This window comes from Planococcus citri, chromosome 1, assembly GCF_950023065.1.
Source record: "Planococcus citri chromosome 1, ihPlaCitr1.1, whole genome shotgun sequence".
NCBI classification, from domain to species: Eukaryota; Metazoa; Arthropoda; class Insecta; order Hemiptera; family Pseudococcidae; genus Planococcus; species Planococcus citri.
In genome coordinates, this window is record NC_088677.1 from 1,899,485 (window position 1) to 1,919,012 (window position 19,528).

Below are 19,528 nucleotides of genomic sequence, written 5' to 3' on the forward strand. Positions count from 1 at the left end.
TATTGTTTTTGGAGGCCAGAATGCAGAAATACAGATCGCTTTTTTCTGATGGTGCCGTGACCCAAAAAACACAATTTTGAGTGTATTTTGAGTTTTTGAAGATGGTCCACCTGGAGGGAAAATTTGAAAAAAAAAATACCAATTATAGTACTCATGCTGATATATTTTTGAAAAAAAATCATGTGCTTGAATTAGGTTTGAAGATACGGCAGTTTCAAATTTTCTTTTGTCAATATCTTCCCCCTGGGGAGCCAACAATTTTTGAAAAAATTTAGGTTGCTAGAATCATATCTTCTTCAAGTACATATTTTGAGTGAATACAGATTTTTTTTCAAAACTCGTTGAAGCATGATCCCTCCCCCCAAAAAACGTTTTTTCGCTAATGTGAGCAAGGGAGGTGGGGTGGGGGATTTTTTTTTGGCTCCAAGATTTTTTTTAAAGGTACCCAACGATGTTTCATCAAAGTTTCAGACATCTGAGGAAAGGGGCATTTCATCTACATATTTTACCCAGTAATACCCTTTTATAGCTATTTTGATATAAGCACTAATACTTCTGCGCGTGTAGTTTTACGATCACGCGGTATAAATGAATTTTCAATTACACAATTCTGAGGTAAAATTTCACGCCGAACAACTTGGTTCCCTTCAATTTCGGCCATTTGTCCATATTTTTGGAAAAAAACGTAAAAAACGTGGTTTTTTGAGAGTTTTTTGAACTTTTGAGCTTGACCCACCACTCCAAATGGCCGGGTGATGATTTCTATAGAAAGTAGACCAAAAAATACATATTTGACGAAAAAATCGTTTTGGTATGTTTTTTCGTTTCGGAGTAATGTCGATTCAAAGTTTTCTTTTGTCCCTCCTTCTCCCCCCATGCGATGAAAAATTCTGAAAAAATTCAGGGAGGTACCCCCATGTATCCTCTAACTATATTCGTTTACAGAATAAATTTATCTCAATTACTCGCCGATGTAGAATTTTCTCCCTGAAAAACACGTTTTTTGGCCCCCCTGCCTGAGGGGGGTGGGGTGGGGAGCGGGTTATGGGCCCAAAATTATTTTTGGGGGGTACTAAACATACCCTGTGAGTTTCATCGAAATCCGAGGTTAAGTGCATTTTGCCTATCTTATCCGGGGGTACCCTTTCAAATGCTAAAGTGTCTTTTTCGATTTTTGGTGAATTCTTGAAAATCAAAAATTAAGGTCAAAAATGAGGGAAAAATCAAAATCTTAACAAATTGACCTAGAAAGCTGAAATTTGGGATAGGTATACCCTATTTTCTACCTGCCATATCGATTGGAAACTGTTTCAGACCGTTTAGAGTAGTTCTGGAGCCTCCAGCAGATTTTTGAAACTTGAAATTCCCACAAAATTTCATCAAATGGAATGGAAAGCCTGAATTCAATTTTGCAAACTAATTTCAATACGCTACGAAGTCGACTGCAGATAGATTTCAAGTCGTTTTAGAATCTACAGCGACTTTTTGAAAATTACCGAAGCCTCCAGTAGATTTCTGAAACTTGAAATTTTCACAAAATTTCATCAAATGGGAGATTAAAATGGGAAATTTACTCTGCACTCCAATTTTAGCACTCTCTGAAGACGACTTCATGTGGGTTCAAGTCATTTTGGAGCCTGCAGCAAATTTTTGAAAATTCCTGGAGTCTCCAGCAGGTTTTTGAAACTTGAAATTTCATCAAAATTTCATCAAATGGAGTTGGGAAGCTGAAATTCATTCTACACAGTAGGTACGTGCAGTGCTAGAGTTAATTCGAACAGATTTTGTGGCATTTTTTAAGAAACTAAAGTTTCAGAAAAGCAGCAGGAAGTTCCAAAATTCAAAAGTAGGGTGTCAACTGAATCTCATCCTTCTACCTCATTTCAAGTTTCAAAAATCTGCTGGAGACTCCAGGAATTTTAAAACATTTTTTGGAGTCTCCACAGTGGCGTAAATACGGGGGGACACCCCCCCAGACACCCTGAAAAAACGAATTTTTCGATAGCAGTCGCGTAAAAATTACACTTTTTTTGTTTACTACCTTGTATCTTGATCTCAACCCCCCACCCCCCCCCCCCCGCAGAAGGAGTGTCGAGTTACGTTACTGAGGCTCCAAAATGACTTGAACCCACCTAAAGTCGTCTTCAGAGAGTGCTAAAATTGGAGTGCAGAGTAAATTTCCCCTTTTCATCTCCCATTTGATGAAATTTTGTGAAAATTTCAAGTTTCAGAAATCTATTGGAGGCTGTAGTAATTTAAAAAAAAGTCGCTGGAGACTCCAAAACTACTCTAAACGGTCTGAAACAGTTTCCAATCGATTTGGCAGGTAGAAAATAGGGTATATCCCTAATTTCAGCATTCTAGGTCAATTTGGTAAGATTTTGATTTTTCCCTCATTTTTGGCCTTAATTTTTGATTTTCAAGAATTCACCAAACATCGAAAAAGACACTTTAGCATTTGAAATTTTTTCAGATGATGAATTTTTGCCTGCTCTTTCGAACTACCCTTTTAAGATTTAAAAAATTTCGTGCAGGTCCTATGTTGGAAAGCGAAATATGTGATTTCGGACGACCTGTCAATCAAAATAACTGCCATTTTGTGAGTAGGACCATGTGTTTTTTTTTTTTTTTTTTGAGGACAAGGGCTAGAAATGTTCCTCAGGACTCCCCCTTTAAGAACAAAGTTGTCCTGGAGATCGGGAGTCCTTAAAGACTCCTAGTGCCTCTCATCTTGCTTTTTAATTTTCCAATTATAAAATAAAGAATGATCGTTGGAGAAAATTTTGTATTTGAACCGGCTTAAAAAAAATTTAAAGATATGTACGTAATGTGTCTTTATAACCTCTTTTTTTAGCTTTAGGAAGTTTTTATAGGGAAATCCACTGGAAGGGGAGGCTTCAGATCGGTTCAAAACTAACACCAATCGTTTTTTGAAATTTTAGTTTTGTGAATAAATTCGTCGCTTTTATCATTATGTCGTCGTTCATTTCCCAAAGCCGTCGATGCATTTCATTCAATTTGTCGGGCATACGCTGGCGTTCACTTGATTTTTTTGGCGTGCACTTGAAGTTTTGTTATCGTGCAATGGTTGAAAACTGTTTCCGTCGTTAAAAAAGTGGTTTTGGATGTTAGCATCTGTCGTGCAAAACATTTTTTTTTGGTCGTTCAAATCATTTAATCTGTTGTGCCGATAAATGGCACCCTTAAAAAATTGGGATGGTACCACGTGTTGCAAAGTTGATTTAAAAAAATTTAAAGTTTGCGAAAAAATGTGATTTTTTGATTTAAAACATGAAAAAAAGTTTCGAGTGGTGAAGTTGACCCATTTGACCCCTATTTTTACGTATCCGTTGAAAAAGTTGAAAAAAACCTTTCACTCGATGAAATAAACTCCTCACAAAAAATCAAAATTCGAAAAAAATCAATTTTCAATTTCAAACATCAAAAATAGTTTAAATTTATTGAGCTGTCTTATTTTGACATCTTTCTGACGTATTTCATGAAAATGTTGATAAAAATTACACTCACAAACAAGAAAATAAAAATTCGTTCATTTTTTGAATATTTTCAAATTTTGATTTTTTTGTAAAGAGTTCATTTCATCGAATGAAAGGGTTTTTTTTAACTTTTTCAACATATACGTAAAAATAAGTAGGAATCAAATGGGTCAACTTCACCAATCAAAACTTTTTTTCATGTTTTAAATCAAAAAATCGCATTTTTTTGCAAACTTTCAATTTTTTTTAATCGATTTTACGACATAACGCCATCCCAATTTTTTAATGTGTTGTTTAACATGAACAGTTGTCATTAATATATTTTTTTCAGAATTTTTGAGAGTCGGAACGATATGAAAACTAAGTTTCGAAACTTTTTGAGCTAATTTTTTGTACGAAAAAAAGTGGCAACACTGATTTTCATGATATCACCAAAAATCCTTTTGAAACCCCTAACTATGGGAAAAAGTTCCATTTTGGTAGGTATCGCGGTTATCGAGTAATCTACTGCTGAAATGGATGATATTTTAGCATCACTGAAAACTTTGACACCCCCTGGCTGCCTTTAAAAATGGCCTAAAGGGCTGCGATTTGCGCCATTGGTCATTCCTTCGGAAGGTCTTTCCACAGGAAAAATTTCAAAAAAATCGCCGAACCCCCCTACCACATCTTGGTCCAATTGACGTGGAATGACCCAATCGTAATAATAATTATAACGCAAACGCAACAGAATAACGTTCGTATGGGTATTGAATAAAACGATTCATTTGAATTGAAAGAGTCGTAATATCAACATTGAATTGCAGAGATTTGTACAACAAGTTTCGCAACGTTCTTTTGAATTCCCTTTTACAAATTTTCTACAATAAAGGTGATTTCTACATAAAGTCTGGTAATAATTAATGATTTCTCATCGTTTCTTTCAATTGTTTTATTTTACTGAGCGTAGGTATTGTTTTTCTATCGAGTATGTGTTCTGTTCAGTATACCCATGTTTTGTAATTTTTCTCTTTGTTAAAATGTTGTAAGTTTTTTTTTTGCTCTTGTGTAATTTATGTAATTTATTTGAAAATATTGAACTACGGATAAAGTTAAATAGGTAGGCTTGGTACTTCATTCTACAAGTGGAGTTGAGAACTCGACACTCCTCGATAGTGAAAATCACGTACCTAACTAGATTCATGTTTCGTGAAAAACAGTGATAGCCTAACAATGAGTAATTACGGTTTTGTTTCAATTTTCGCGTTCGTTTTGGCGTTTTATGTTTCATGTAAGAATTTTTCTTATGTATTTTATGAAATGCAACATATTGCGAATGAACAAATAGCTACGCCTAAATGTATTGAATTAGGTTGTTCGCGTAAAAATCATGTTCTAATCAAGTGTTTTTTAATGTAGGTAGGGCGGCATGGGAAATACCGGAAATACAATGTTACAGGTGTCATACTTCTTCTACCCAACCAGATCCAGACTGTGTAAATGTGAATCGGTGGCGCACAGAGACACCAACATTTGCTACCTCGAGAGATGGCCACATTGGTTGTTTCTACGCTAAGGTTCGAGTGACAGGTAGGCAGTAAAATGAAACGTTGATTTTTCTTATTTGGTGTGCTTTAGTGAACCCCAAACACCACATTCACGAAACCTAAAAAATGAGTGGAATTCCACGAAGCGTTTTTTAAAACGGTTTTGATCACTTTATGGAACTTTTGAATACATTTACAAAAAAATACCTTAATATTCGGTAAAACAATTAACAAATCTTCCACTTTTTCAAGTCTCGCAAAAATTGAAACTTTTTACATGGCAAAACTGCCGCAACACAACTTAGCCTGAGAGCTATACCCATTGCCATCGGGCCGAAATAACTGAAAGCTTGGGCTGGTTTGGTCTCAGAATCCCTTTATTCCATATTATCGAACCAGATAAAAGCAAATTGAAAGATGACTCTAAAATACACCACCAGCAAAATTTTCAGGTGCTGAAATTCATTTGTCGACTTTTGGGGGATTTTTAAAGATTCAAATATTCAAGAAAACAATAAAAAGATCAAATCGACGTAAAATGCTGAAATTTGGTTTAGTTGCCTACTCTCTATTTTCAACTTCGCTTGATAAATTCATCGATAATAATATGGCCTTGTGAGTTGAGATACCTACACCAAAATATGTGTTTTTTTTTGGGCAGTAGAACCGCCAATGTGAAAACTATTGCCATACTGGGTAATGGGAGTCCTCGAATACCCTCTACAGCCGCATACAGGCAATTTCTCGTAATGTTTTGTATAAACAGCAATCTCACGCACCGTCTGTAACTCCGCCTCCGTTGCTGGGCATTCAACGCGCGCGTCAACTTCGCTAAATTAGACCTGTTTACGTATATATTCATTGGCTGACTTGAATTTTTCCTTGCACTGGTTATAGGCTACTCTCTAAATTTGAAGCAGTCAATTTCATTACTGTTTTATTCAGTAAATTTGAAATTTTGTAAAACTACTGTTAAACAGTTAATCTGACTGCCTCCAACAGTCAAACTTAATCATTTAACTGTTGCAATCAGTATTAAATTCTACTGATAAATCCAGTAAAATTCAAATGACTGTTTCAAGCAGTAAACTGATTGATTTTACTGTTTGAAGCAGTAGAAATTCACTGTTTGAAGCAGTAAACTGATTGATTTACTGTTTTTAAGCAGTGAAAATTACTGCTTCAAACAGTAATTCTGATCAATTCACTGTTTAAAGCAGTAGAAATTTACTGTTTCAAGCAGTAATACTGATTTATTGACTGTTTAAAGCAGTAGATTAGCTTTCTTATCATTGTTGAAGGTTGTAAATTTTGCAAACGTGTGTTCAGTTATGATGTTACACTTGTGCAATAGCCACGAATGCAGTTTAATGGTGAATGTGTGTTTTCAAAACTTATTATATTGGTGAAGTTTTCTATAAATAATTCTTCAGAAGTGAAACAGATCAACTTTCAACAATCTTTTACTTGCAAAAACATGAATTGACGACAGTGAAACCAATATTCATATTCTAACTGGTAAGTTATTGTCAAATATTCCAATTGATATGTTTAACTGTTCATATACAATATTCGAACTCGTAGATTAATGAGTATTATGAGTATTTGAGTGAATGGTGTGATATCAGCATAACTATTATACTTATGAAGTGTACTAAAGCATTCTGTACGCTCGACAATATTTATAACAATTAATTGAACATAACATATCAGTTGGAAATATTTGTGAATAACTTCGAAGTTCGAATATTGATTACACTCGTATTCAATGCAAATTTCAAGCGAATATCGTTGAAAGAATTATCAATCTGTTAAATTTTGAAAGAATTTAGCTGTAGAAAACTTCAATAAATAACACGTTCGCCATTTTGCAAATTACTACCATCAAAGACAGTCAAATTTCACTGTTTCTAGAAAGTAAAAAATCGCCACTGGAAGAAGCAGTAAAACGTACTGCCAGAATCAGTAATTAAATTACAGAAATGATCAGTGAAAAACTACTGTCTTTAAGAGTAATTTTAGATTACTGATTTTAGCAGTACTGTTTTACTGCTTTTTGCAGTCACGACATTTTGCCTTCTTAAAGCAGTGAAATTTGACTGTAAAGCAGTAAAATTTCACTGTTTCAAATTAAGAGAGTATGCATCTTATTTGAGTATTGATGAAACAATAAAAGGTCCCTGCTTAAACTTTGCCAGCAAAGTCCCCACACCTTTTGCTAGTATATCAATGAAAAGGTTATGAAATTGCTGCTTAGAATATTTAATTTATATATGAATACCTACATAATACTCTCTAAATTTGAAGCAGTCAATTTCATTACTGTTTTATTCAGTAAATTTGAAATTTTGTAAAACTACTGTTAAACAGTTAATCTGACTGCCTCCAACAGTCAAACTTAATCATTTAACTGTTGCAATCAGTATTAAATTCTACTGATAAATCCAGTAAAATTCAAATGACTGTTTCAAGCAGTAAACTGATTGATTTTACTGTTTGAAGCAGTAGAAATTCACTGTTTGAAGCAGTAAACTGATTGATTTACTGTTTTTAAGCAGTGAAAATTACTGCTTCAAACAGTAATTCTGATCAATTCACTGTTTAAAGCAGTAGAAATTTACTGTTTCAAGCAGTAATACTGATTTATTGACTGTTTAAAGCAGTAGATTAGCTTTCTTATCATTGTTGAAGGTTGTAAATTTTGCAAACGTGTGTTCAGTTATGATGTTACACTTGTGCAATAGCCACGAATGCAGTTTAATGGTGAATGTGTGTTTTCAAAACTTATTATATTGGTGAAGTTTTCTATAAATAATTCTTCAGAAGTGAAACAGATCAACTTTCAACAATCTTTTACTTGCAAAAACATGAATTGACGACAGTGAAACCAATATTCATATTCTAACTGGTAAGTTATTGTCAAATATTCCAATTGATATGTTTAACTGTTCATATACAATATTCGAACTCGTAGATTAATGAGTATTATGAGTATTTGAGTGAATGGTGTGATATCAGCATAACTATTATACTTATGAAGTGTACTAAAGCATTCTGTACGCTCGACAATATTTATAACAATTAATTGAACATAACATATCAGTTGGAAATATTTGTGAATAACTTCGAAGTTCGAATATTGATTACACTCGTATTCAATGCAAATTTCAAGCGAATATCGTTGAAAGAATTATCAATCTGTTAAATTTTGAAAGAATTTAGCTGTAGAAAACTTCAATAAATAACACGTTCGCCATTTTGCAAATTACTACCATCAAAGACAGTCAAATTTCACTGTTTCTAGAAAGTAAAAAATCGCCACTGGAAGAAGCAGTAAAACGTACTGCCAGAATCAGTAATTAAATTACAGAAATGATCAGTGAAAAACTACTGTCTTTAAGAGTAATTTTAGATTACTGATTTTAGCAGTACTGTTTTACTGCTTTTTGCAGTCACGACATTTTGCCTTCTTAAAGCAGTGAAATTTGACTGTAAAGCAGTAAAATTTCACTGTTTCAAATTAAGAGAGTACACATGAAAAGTGGTATTACGCAGCCCGTACTAGATAAACCTCAGAGTTTTTGCGACCCATTTGTACTATTTGCAGCCCTCCCAGTACCGGGCTGCAAAAAGTCTTTTTGTTTTCACCCACTACAGACATTCAAAACCAAGCCTAGGCAACGTGTGCTGTATGAGGCAAAACACCACCAAAGGGCTGCATTATCCGATTTTATGAACTTGGCGCCACTTGCACAAGCTATTCCAGTTCCTCGCCTCTCCAGAAGTCTCGTCGTCATCGTCATCATGGTAGCACTCCAGCTTTTTCAGGACTTTTCACTTTCAGTTGCACAAATATCTACAGCTCATCAGAATAAATTTCACACATCATTCGTAATTTGGGTGAAGTGAAATTTTTGTAAGATTATGCAGATTACTAGACTGGAATCATGATGAGTTACAAAAAATAAAAACTATGTATACAAGAATGCCTGAGCTTTTTCAGAACTTTCAGCTGTCAGCTTCTCATACCTCTAAAGCACAAATGAATAAATTTCACACTTCATTCATAATCAATTTGGATAGTGTGTAATTGTGGTATAATGATGCCATTTACTTGATGTGTGAAATTTATTCATTTGTGCTTTAGAGGTATGAGAAGCTGACAGCTGAAAGTTCTGAAAAAGCTCAGGCATTCTTGAATTAAGTTTTTATTTTTCGTAACTCATCATGATTCCAGTCTAGTAATCTGCAATTCTGCATCATCTTACAAAAATTTCACTTCACCCAAATTACAAATGATGTGTGAAATTTATTCTGATGAGCTTTAGATATTTGTGCAACTGAAACTGAACTGAAAGCAGGGATGGAAACCAAAATGAAAAAAATATCGGTTATTGTTTTAGAGGTTATTTTTTTCAAAATTATTTATTGTGGTTACGGTTAAGGGTTACGGTTATGACCCAAAAAAATAAAGGTTACGGTTAAAAATAAAGGTTACGGTTTTCTTTGATTTATCAAAAATTAATTGCACTTCAATGTCAAAAAAGTGCGCTTGCAGCCGAAAAAACGAAAAAAAAAATGCAATTTCACAGCCAATTTTTGAGTTTGAAGAAAATTTTATTCAAATTGAGCCCTTTTTTTCTCAAAAATCATAATAAATGTCATACTTTACACGAAAAAGTGAAATTTTTGCTTTAAAAAAATAACCGTTATGTATTTAACCAAAACAAAAAAATGAATCGGTTAAGGTTATATGGTTAAAAAATTTCAAATCAATAATTTCGGTTATGGTTACGGTTACGGTTACAGTTTTTGCCTCATTTTAGCGGTTACAACACATTTCGGTTAAAAATTTTGGTCAAGGTTTCCATCCCTGACTGAAAGTGAAAAGTCCTGAAAAAGATGAGGCATGCTTGTATATGTTGTGTACCAAGTCCGAAATTGTACAATTCGGGGTTGGTACAGCCAATTTTGTACCATCTCCGAAGTGTCCAGACCAAGCGAGAATTTTACTTTTTCATCGGACTTGGTTTGTACTATGCCCGGAGGGTCCGGACAAAGTGTTCGACTTGGTACAATTGTGTTGTGCAAAGTCCGAAATATAATTTTATAATGAATGAATTCGAATTTTACATCCCTTTATACCACAAATATTGAACCAAATAAAAGGAAATTTAAAGATGACTCTAAAATCCACCACCAGCAAAATTTTCAGGTGCTGAAATTCGTTTGTCGGTTTTTGGGGATTTTTTTAAAGATTCAAATATTGCTATACTCCTTTCTCAAGAAAAAATAAATAAAAAGATCAAATTGAGGTACTAACTAAAATTCTGAAATTTGGTTTTTACTCTCTATTTTCAAATTCTGGAGTCATGAAATTCTCGTACTTCACTCATTTGAAAACTATGCACTAAAACTTAGATTCCAAATTCATTTTTTTTATGGATTTTTCAAAGTCAACATTTTACCAAATTGTTGTGAAAGGCTGAAATTTGCGTTGTACCATATTATCAATTTTCTGAGTTATTAGCTGATTTCTCCAGTAATTTTTTAAAAAATTAAAAAAATTTTGGATTTGAACTGATACAAAATGGTTTTAAAAAATCGATCGAAAAGGTCATAAAGATCGATAGCTAATCCGGGTTTATGCTAAATTTTAATTTTACTCTAAATAGTTACTTATGTACAATTTACAAGTACATGAAAAAAATCGCAAAAATCGAGATGAAAACGCTTCAAAATTCGCTGCCTCTGAAAATTTGCCACCCTAGGCAGCTGCCTAAGTTGCCTGTGCGTAAATACAGCCCTGTTCAAAACCACCACTAAACGACTCGAGAAGTTGAAAATATAGAGTAAAAACCAAATTTCAGCATTTTAGTTAGTAAGTACCTCAATTTGATCTTTTTATTTTTTTTTCTTGAGAAGTGAGTATATAGCAATATTTGAATCTTTAAAAAATCCCCAAAAATCAACAAACGAATTTCAGCACCTGAAAATTTTGCTGGTGGTGGATTTTAGAGTCATCTTTAAATTTCCTTTTATTTGGTTCAATATTTGTGGTATAAAGGGATGTAAAATTCGAATTCATTCATTATAAAATTATATTTCGGACTTTGCACAACACAATTGTACCAAGTCGAACACTTTGTCCGGACCCTCCGGGCATAGTACAAACCAAGTCCGATGAAAAAGTAAAATTCTCGCTTGGTCTGGACACTTCGGAGATGGTACAAAATTGGCTGTACCAACCCCGAATTGTACAATTTCGGACTTGGTACACAACATATACACATTTTATAATTTTTGTACTTTTTACTTCAAGTTAAGTGTGTTCTCATATGCCATAATTGATGTACTTGTGTCTCATATTTTAGCCACTTTTACGAAACCAGTTAATCAAAAAATGACAAAATCGCTCTGTACCCCCCCCCCTGTGTATAACCTTTGTGATTATATTTTATGAAGGCATATTAACAAATTCATAAAATTAAAAATGGAGCATATTGAGGCGTATTTTACCTCAACTTTTTGCTATTCATGCCCCACTAAAAATGGGACGAGACTCATCAAGGATTTGCTTTCAATAATCATGTGTGTGGAATGCGATTATGTAAGATTACCTCAAATTTGGGCCAATTAGGTATTTTGCTCTTTGGTAATTTACAAAAATTTGAAAAAATTTACCCCTCATTTACGAAATAGTTGTGAGGGGCAGGGGGCATACTACACATTGAAGTGATATTCATGTAAGTCCTACTTATTCAAAAAAGTGAAAGCATTTTTTTGAATCACTTCCAGTTTGGTCTAGGCCTTTAAGGGTTAAAAGCGCATTTTGCCATTCCAATCAGTGATTTAAGTTCTTTATGATCTCTACCATCGTTGTTTATCACCACTCATGGTATCTGAATTGATTTACATTTCCAATTTCTTGGGTTCCAATGTTGATTTTGACCTTTCTTCTGCATCTTCTTTTGTAAATCTCATCACCTTGGTCTTGCCTGCATTTATTTTCATTCCATATTTTAATCCAGCGCTGTTGATTTGGTTGACCATTTTCTGCATCTGCGCTTCTGTCCCTGCAAGGATCACTTTGTCATCTGCATAACTTATTTCATTTATTCTCTTGACATTAATATTGAATCCCATTTGTTTGATTCGCGCTTCTGTCATTATTTCTTCTGCGTACATGTTGAACAACCTAGGTGAAAGGGGGTATCCTTGTCTCACACCTATCTTTATACCACATCCATTCTCAGAGTAGGTACTCAGTTCCAAACTTGATGTTTGCGCTTTGCTCTCAGTACAGGTTCTTGATTATTCGCAGGTCTTTGTCATCGATATTGTATTTCTTCAGAATCTCCAGCATCCTCTCATGGTTGACGTGATCAAATGCTTTCTCATAATAGTCATAATCGACGAAGCAAGCAAAGATTCTGCTGTTTGCATTCAGTGCTTTTTGAATGATCACTTTCGACAGGGCAATTGCATCATTCTCTTGTCGCTTTTTTCGCTACAAAGCCATACATGTGTTTTGCTTAGATTTTCACCTACCTATCTTCTTTTCAATTCTGGCATTTATGATGGATAGTAGTAGCTACAGTGAGTGGCTCATTAATGCGATGGTTCTATATTCATAGCATTTCTGCGAGTTGTTCTTCTTTGGTATTGGTACAAAGTTCACTGCTTCGAAGTCCTTAGGCAGCATACCTTCAGCGTATATTTCATTATTTTATAATCTTCAGCAGCTCCTTTTTGTACTCAGGTGTCAGATCTTTAATCAAGTCTACTGGCATAAGATCTCCCCCCCCCCCAACTGCTTTGGGGTTTCTGGCTCTCTTCACCGCGTTTTTTCAGCTCCCACATTTCAATTTGTGGTGCCTCCTCCGTGGATGAAACTTCCATTTGAGCCAGGCGTGTGTCATCTCCATACAGTTTGTTCTTGTATGTATTCTGTTTCTTGATTGTTAACACAATACCTTCCATCTATCTTCGTCTATTTTTGGCAGTGGAAGAAATCTGGCGATTATCTAAAAAAACATGCACTTGAGTCGAGAGCTTTCCCCAAAAATTGAAATACAGTGGAAATCGCTTATAATGAGATCGGTTAGTACCAGGCTTGTTAACCGAAAAAAAAAATATTTCCGGTTAAGGTTACGGTTAAAAATTAAACAAGAAATTCAAAATTTTGGTTAAAGGTTACGGTTAAGGTTATTCATTTTTTTAAGTTACGGTTAAGGTTCAGGTTACGGTTATTGATGACTATTTTTTTCGGTTAATGGTTAAGGTTAAGGTTACAGTTTTTGGTGGTAATTTTTCCAGTTGAGCTTAAAATTTCGGTTAATGGTTAAAATTACAGTTGAAAATTTGAAAACTTCCAAAAATTCTTTCGGAGTTTGAAATTTTGAAGTTTAAATAATTGGAAAACTGGTAATATTTTTAATGTTTTGATCATTTTTTTGATTAAAATTTCAAATCACTACAAATCACATTAAAAAAAAACTCAGATAAAAAGAAATGAATCTTAAAATTTTGTAACCGGTTTTTTTCTAAACATTTTTCGGTTAAGGTTATGGTTATGGTTTATTTTGATCTCAGAAAACGGTTACGGTTACGGTTATGGTTAGTGATATTTCAAAAAAAAAAGGTTTTTTGGTTACGGTTAATTTTTTTTCGGTTAATTTACCGGTTAATTTGCGGTTACGGTTAATGGTTAAAAACCAGTTAACAAGCCTGGTTAGTACAAGATTTTGGATACAACGAGAAAAATGCTCAGGCCCAAGCACAACGCCATTTAAACATGTACATGATACCTGTTAGAACGTGCTCATTTATAACGAGGAATCCGGATAGTACGAGCCGAAATTCTTGAAATTTGGTTCATTTTATTGTTTTTTCTTCCATTTATAACGAGTGTTCATGCAAAAAACATTCATTAAATCCCAAATTTCAGCTTTATAAATTAATTTGGTAAAATTTTGAAATTGAGACAGATTTTGTGGCATTTTTTAAATAACATAACTTTCTGAAAAGCTGCTGAAGTCTCTAGAACTGCTCAAAACGATTTGAAACCTTTTCCAATCGATTTGACAAGTCGAAAATAGTAATAAAATTGACGATTTTTTTTTGCTACATGTGCTATGAGTATCATTTATAACGAGAAGCTCTTTATACTCGGTTATTACAAGATACTCGTTATAAATGCAATACCTTTTAGTATGAGATTTCGGATACAACAAGCAAAATGTCCTGTCCCTTCAATCTCGTTGTAAGCGATTTCCACTTTACAAGACTAAATATAAGTCTTTATCCAACCTGGTGGAGTATACGTTTTTTAGGTATAGGCTATACCTAAAAAACGTTATGTGGACAAGTTGTCTATCTTTAAAAAAGGGGCAACTGAGTTTTGAAAAAAATAATTGCAAAAAACATGTTTTTGATCATGGGAGTGGGTAGTACCTACTTTAGAAAAAAGAAAACTTTAATTGAAGGACAGATTAAGTGAATTGCATGACAGGAAAATCCCACAACAAACCATTGGTTTTTGAACGACAGCGATTTAACGACAATTTTGGCCATCAAAACATCAGCAATGACAATTGACAGCATTGAAAGACAGACCTCGAACCACAAACATGGAAAATTCATGCTCTGAGAAATGGAATGCTCACGAAATTATTTCAATTGCCTGATAACTCAAATTTTTCACCTCTATTTTGAATGGTTGAACATGAATGGTGAAGTATTGGTATCAAAGTTCATTTTTAGATTTCTGATCAATTTTTAGAGTTTTTGCGCGGAGCGCGAAAAAACTCTATTGTAACCACTTTTTCATAGTCGTCAACGTCGTCGTCGTCGTCGTAGCATTTTAATTATTAAAATGCTAAGCAATATGCACAAATAATTGGCTACGTTTATGTTTTTATCTGAATTTTGAATCAAGTTTAAAATATTATTGTTGTTGTTTATAATAATTGATATAACTGAAGATAAAACCTGGGAAGAATTACATATTTAATTATACGCTTCAGTGCAACGCTAGCAACAAAAAGAAAACGTATAAGCGAAAAATTTACGATGTTATAATGGCTGGAACGGTAGATGAGGACGAGTTACTTGACGGAGAAGAAAAAAATGTTGATGAATCGAAAAAAATGGAAACGTAAAAATTTTAAAGTTTAAACCGTATTGATGTCTATAGTTAGTGTTTTGTTTTGTGAATTTCCGATTAAATCCATTTAAATAAATTTGAAAACAGCAAAAACTCTCTTGTAATCAGCGTTTAGCTGATGGCTTGTTAAAAAATCAAATTTTGGCCAAACATGAGAAAAAAATTAAAATTTTTATTAGCAAGTACCTAAATATACCTAATTTTGACTTTTTGGCTATAGAACTGAAATTTTGGAATGCGCCCCATTTTAGAAACCCCTACCTCTACTTGAGTAGCCTGAAACTATGTCACTTTAATATAATGACTAATGAGTTTATTGGAAGTTGTTTGGAATTGTTCTGGAGTTTCTAGTAAAATTTAGGGAATTCCAGTTCCACAAGTAGGTAATGCCATAAAATCAGTCTAAATAGCAATTGGTGCTTGTTAGTGAATCGCTTAAGCAGTGTTATACCCAATTTTCTCATTTATAATCAAATTTTTAGAGAATTTTTGAAAATGAAATTTGATTTAATTAGGTGAGCAGAAAACAATCAGAATTTAATCAAATTTTGACTTGGAATGTTAAAATTTAGTATGAACACGGTCGTCAGTGAGCTAAAATTCTGAAAAATAAAGGGGGTAAAAAAATTAGAACAAAAATTAATATAGATTTTCTAAAACTGGGCTTTAATCGTTCCCTACTTTTTACCCCCTCTAAAGAATTTTAGCAAACAATTTTGATGAAAAATAACAATATAGCTCATTGAATAGACCTGAGTGTGTAGAATTCAACAATGTAGGGTAAATGTGCCTAAGTTTGCGCACCTAATTTTCAAACAGCCACTACTTTTTATGAAAAGCAGCTAGAATATTGAAATTTGTACAGAAGGTTCCTCAAACATTTGGCTATGATTTGCCCCAGAAATAAAATTTTTAATCGATTTAGTTTTCGATATTTTGACCAAAAACCAAAAAAAGTCAAATGCGCAAACTTAGGAATATGCCTTCCTAAGATTGCGCATTCACCTTCTCAAGATTGTGCACCAGTGAAAAACATAGAAATTCGTCAATATTGTTTAATTAATGATGAAAGCAAACAAAATGTCTCACATGAACGTGCATTTGAAACTTCTGAGTGAACCACACTGGAAATGCGCTCATATCTGGTATTTCCAGCATTACACCCATCTCTACCTAGATTTTGACAAGGAGTAAACTCGATACATGTATAGAAGGTGTCATTTCATTCAAATAAATTGAATTCTTAATGAAAATTTCAAAAAGTACCATTATTAGTCTAGAAAAGTAGCAAAAACTAAAAATCGCAATCTTAGGCACAGGGGTGTTTTTTAAAAAATTGAAAAATTGAAACCTAATTAAAGCAGAAAATATTTTAAATATGTGCTTGTTATAATCCCCAGACAATGACGAATCTAAAAATAGCTTATTTAGATTTCTACTGCCATTTCCATAAAAATTTTCACGTGCGACTTTTATTGGAAAAGTTATAAAAAAATTTGAAAAAAAAGTTTTTCGCTTGTCATTTTGCGACACTTGGTGCTACCATCACCAAAAAACGTGAAGTAATGGTCATTTTGATTCTTCTTCCAAGTAAAGGCGGTATCAATGTTGTAACTCTCACTGGTTCTGAGAAATCGTTACTGCGCAATCTTAGGAAGCGCGCAAACTTAGGCACATTTACCCTACTCCTCAAACTCATTTTGATGGAAATTAGCGCGTCCAATCCTTGAAATCAAAATACACTTTTTAAAAATTTTGTTAAGAAAATCAACTGAAATTTACATCACATTTTTCAAAGTCTTTTAAACCATGCACATTGAATGGAAAATGCAGCTCTTCAAGGGCATTGTGTTCCAAAATAAGCACAAAACGTGTGAATATGGTTTTCAAATTGATTCATGACTTCAGTGACTTATTTTTAAGAAAATTCTTGGGGGGTAAAAAATACTTGAGAGGGTAAAAAAAAACTGGGCCGTTATCCATACCTAATGTAAATGTTTTCCGTTTCAGATGGGTCATATAAGTAATACAACGAGATGTGACAACTTATGCAATATGCAGCACCCGAAACAAACTTCACTAGTTGTGATTATTTTCGGAAACGGCACGCAGAAGTAGTAGAATGTGAAATTTGTACTGGTAAAGATCTCTGCAATTCTTCGTCAGGTGGCCCTCCAATAACCACGTCATTCACCAGCTCCAACCATGCCCCGTAAGAATTTTTTTTATGTACCTATTTGATGAAATGCACCATACTGCGAGTGAACAAATAGCTACGCCTAAATGTATTGAATTATTAGCTTGTTCGCGTAAAAATCATGTCTAATCAACTATTTTTTAATGTATTATGTACCTAGGTGTTCTGGAAATAAAATGTTACAATTGTGAACATACTTCTAGCAAACATGATCCAAACTGTGTAAATGTGAATTCGAAAACCAGTTTTAAGTCATTTCCTACGACGCCTGTGGACGATGATAATATATTGCCGCAATTCGTGCAGGGTTATGATGCAGTTTGTATATACCTTAAGACTTATCGGATAGGTAGGCAGTAAAATGAAACGTTTATTTTTCGCATTTGGTTTGATTTAGTGAAACCCACAACTCCACAGTCACAAAACCTAAAAAATGAGTGGAATTCCACATTCCATGAAGCGTTTTAAAACGGTTTTGATCATTTCTTGGAACTTTTGAATACATTTACAAAAAATTACCAACTAATATTCCGTAAAACAATTAACGAACCTGCCACTTTTTCAAGTCTCGCAAAAATTGAAACTTCTTACGTACATTACATACATGGCAAACTGCCACAACACAACTTAGCCTGAGAGCTATACCTATTGCCAACGGGCCGAAACATGCGTCTGCCGACCCTTAAGGGCCTTAAGTGCTGCGGAAAGCAAATTTGGTAAATTTCATGTTTTTGGGCTAAATTATTATAAAAAGTTATGAAATCGGATTAAAATAAATTAGGTATTTTCCAGCAGTTCAACAAAATGTTGTAGAGCTAAAATGATTTTGAGGTGCCAAAATTTTTTCAAAATTTTCATTTTTCGAGGGGTGGGGGTGTAAGGGGAGTATTGATAAATTCATCAAATATGGCCTTGTGATTTGTGATACAACAAACTATTTGGTTTTTTTTTTTAGGAACATACAAAAATTCGATTTTCTGCCAAAATAAAGTAAAAGTCCTGTGAGCAAAAAATGAGGAGAATCAAAATTTTAATTTCTTCTTTACTTATTTCGTATGCTCCTTAATTTTCTCTAAAATACTGGGTTTCTTGGTGAAACAATTGAAAAAAAAATCAAAATTTTCATCACGATCAATAAAATTTTTGGAGAAAAATTTCTTAAGTATTTGATGAGAAAAATGAAGGGACACAATTGTAGAGCTTATGATTTTTCATTTATCGATAAGATTCCCTTTTTTTAAAAATGAAGACGATGTTTTGAGGATATTCAAGGAAAAAGTTTTCTAGTTCAATTAGAATATTATTATTTGATATGAAGAATTTGAATTTTTTTTCAAAGTTTTCATCACAAAATTCGATTTCTTAAGAAAACTAAACCAAGAGTTCTATAGAAAAAAAATGAAGATGGTGAGACAAAATTTTTGAAGCATTAAAGTTTTCTATTTTCAGAATGTACAGCGTTTCTAATTGCTCAATTTCAATTTTCGATTTTTAGAAATTTTTTAAAAATTCAAAGGTTTATTTCTCATGGCAAGTGGGTTGTCAAAAACATAAGCAATTGTGCGTAAAACTGTTCCATTGAGTAGAACTGCCAATGTAAATAATATCTCAGGATCTCGCAATGTCGGATTTTATGTAAGACGGATCTCGTAATGTATGGTTTTTAAGTACATCTATCTAATACATACACGATCTGACACACCAGGAATCATCTAGTTTGAACTCAAAACGTTGCGAAATATTATCAAAATTGTAGGGGGAGATTATGCAGATCTGGGGTGCTGGTTACTTCGATCCTGAGCTTCTAGGAAAGGATTGACGAAAGTAACGAATCTCTCTACATGAACAGGACCCTCTGAGTACCATTGGTTCAGACCGAGAACCTCACGGGGGTCCAACCCTAAATACGAGTTGGGTTTTGATCCAGAATTAATAAAAACTCGTAAATTGTAAATTTACTCCTTATTATTACCTCTGGGCAAGTGACCACACAACCAATATTATCATAGGACGAAATTTGAGTGTTGGGAAACGAATATTAAATACGTAAATAAGAACACAGATCTTCTTCAAGTACATCTAATTATCTCAAATTACGAGAAAAGAACAACATGAAGTTGATATCTCTTGAGAGTAATTA

The 19,528-nt window shown here is 33.6% G+C and overlaps 1 long non-coding RNA gene across 2 annotated transcripts; it reads left to right on the plus strand.

Moving 5' to 3' along the window:
• Window positions 1-4,602: 4,602 nt before the first annotated feature.
• Window positions 4,603-17,770, plus strand: LOC135844388 (uncharacterized). Of its 2 annotated transcripts, XR_010558514.1 has the most exons (4): window positions 4,603-4,767; window positions 4,896-5,066; window positions 17,202-17,403; window positions 17,549-17,770. It is a non-coding gene; the product is annotated as an uncharacterized LOC135844388 (long non-coding RNA). The 2 variants fall into 2 exon arrangements; XR_010558513.1 differs by having other exon boundaries at window positions 17,202-17,770.
• Window positions 17,771-19,528: the final 1,758 nt, after the last annotated feature.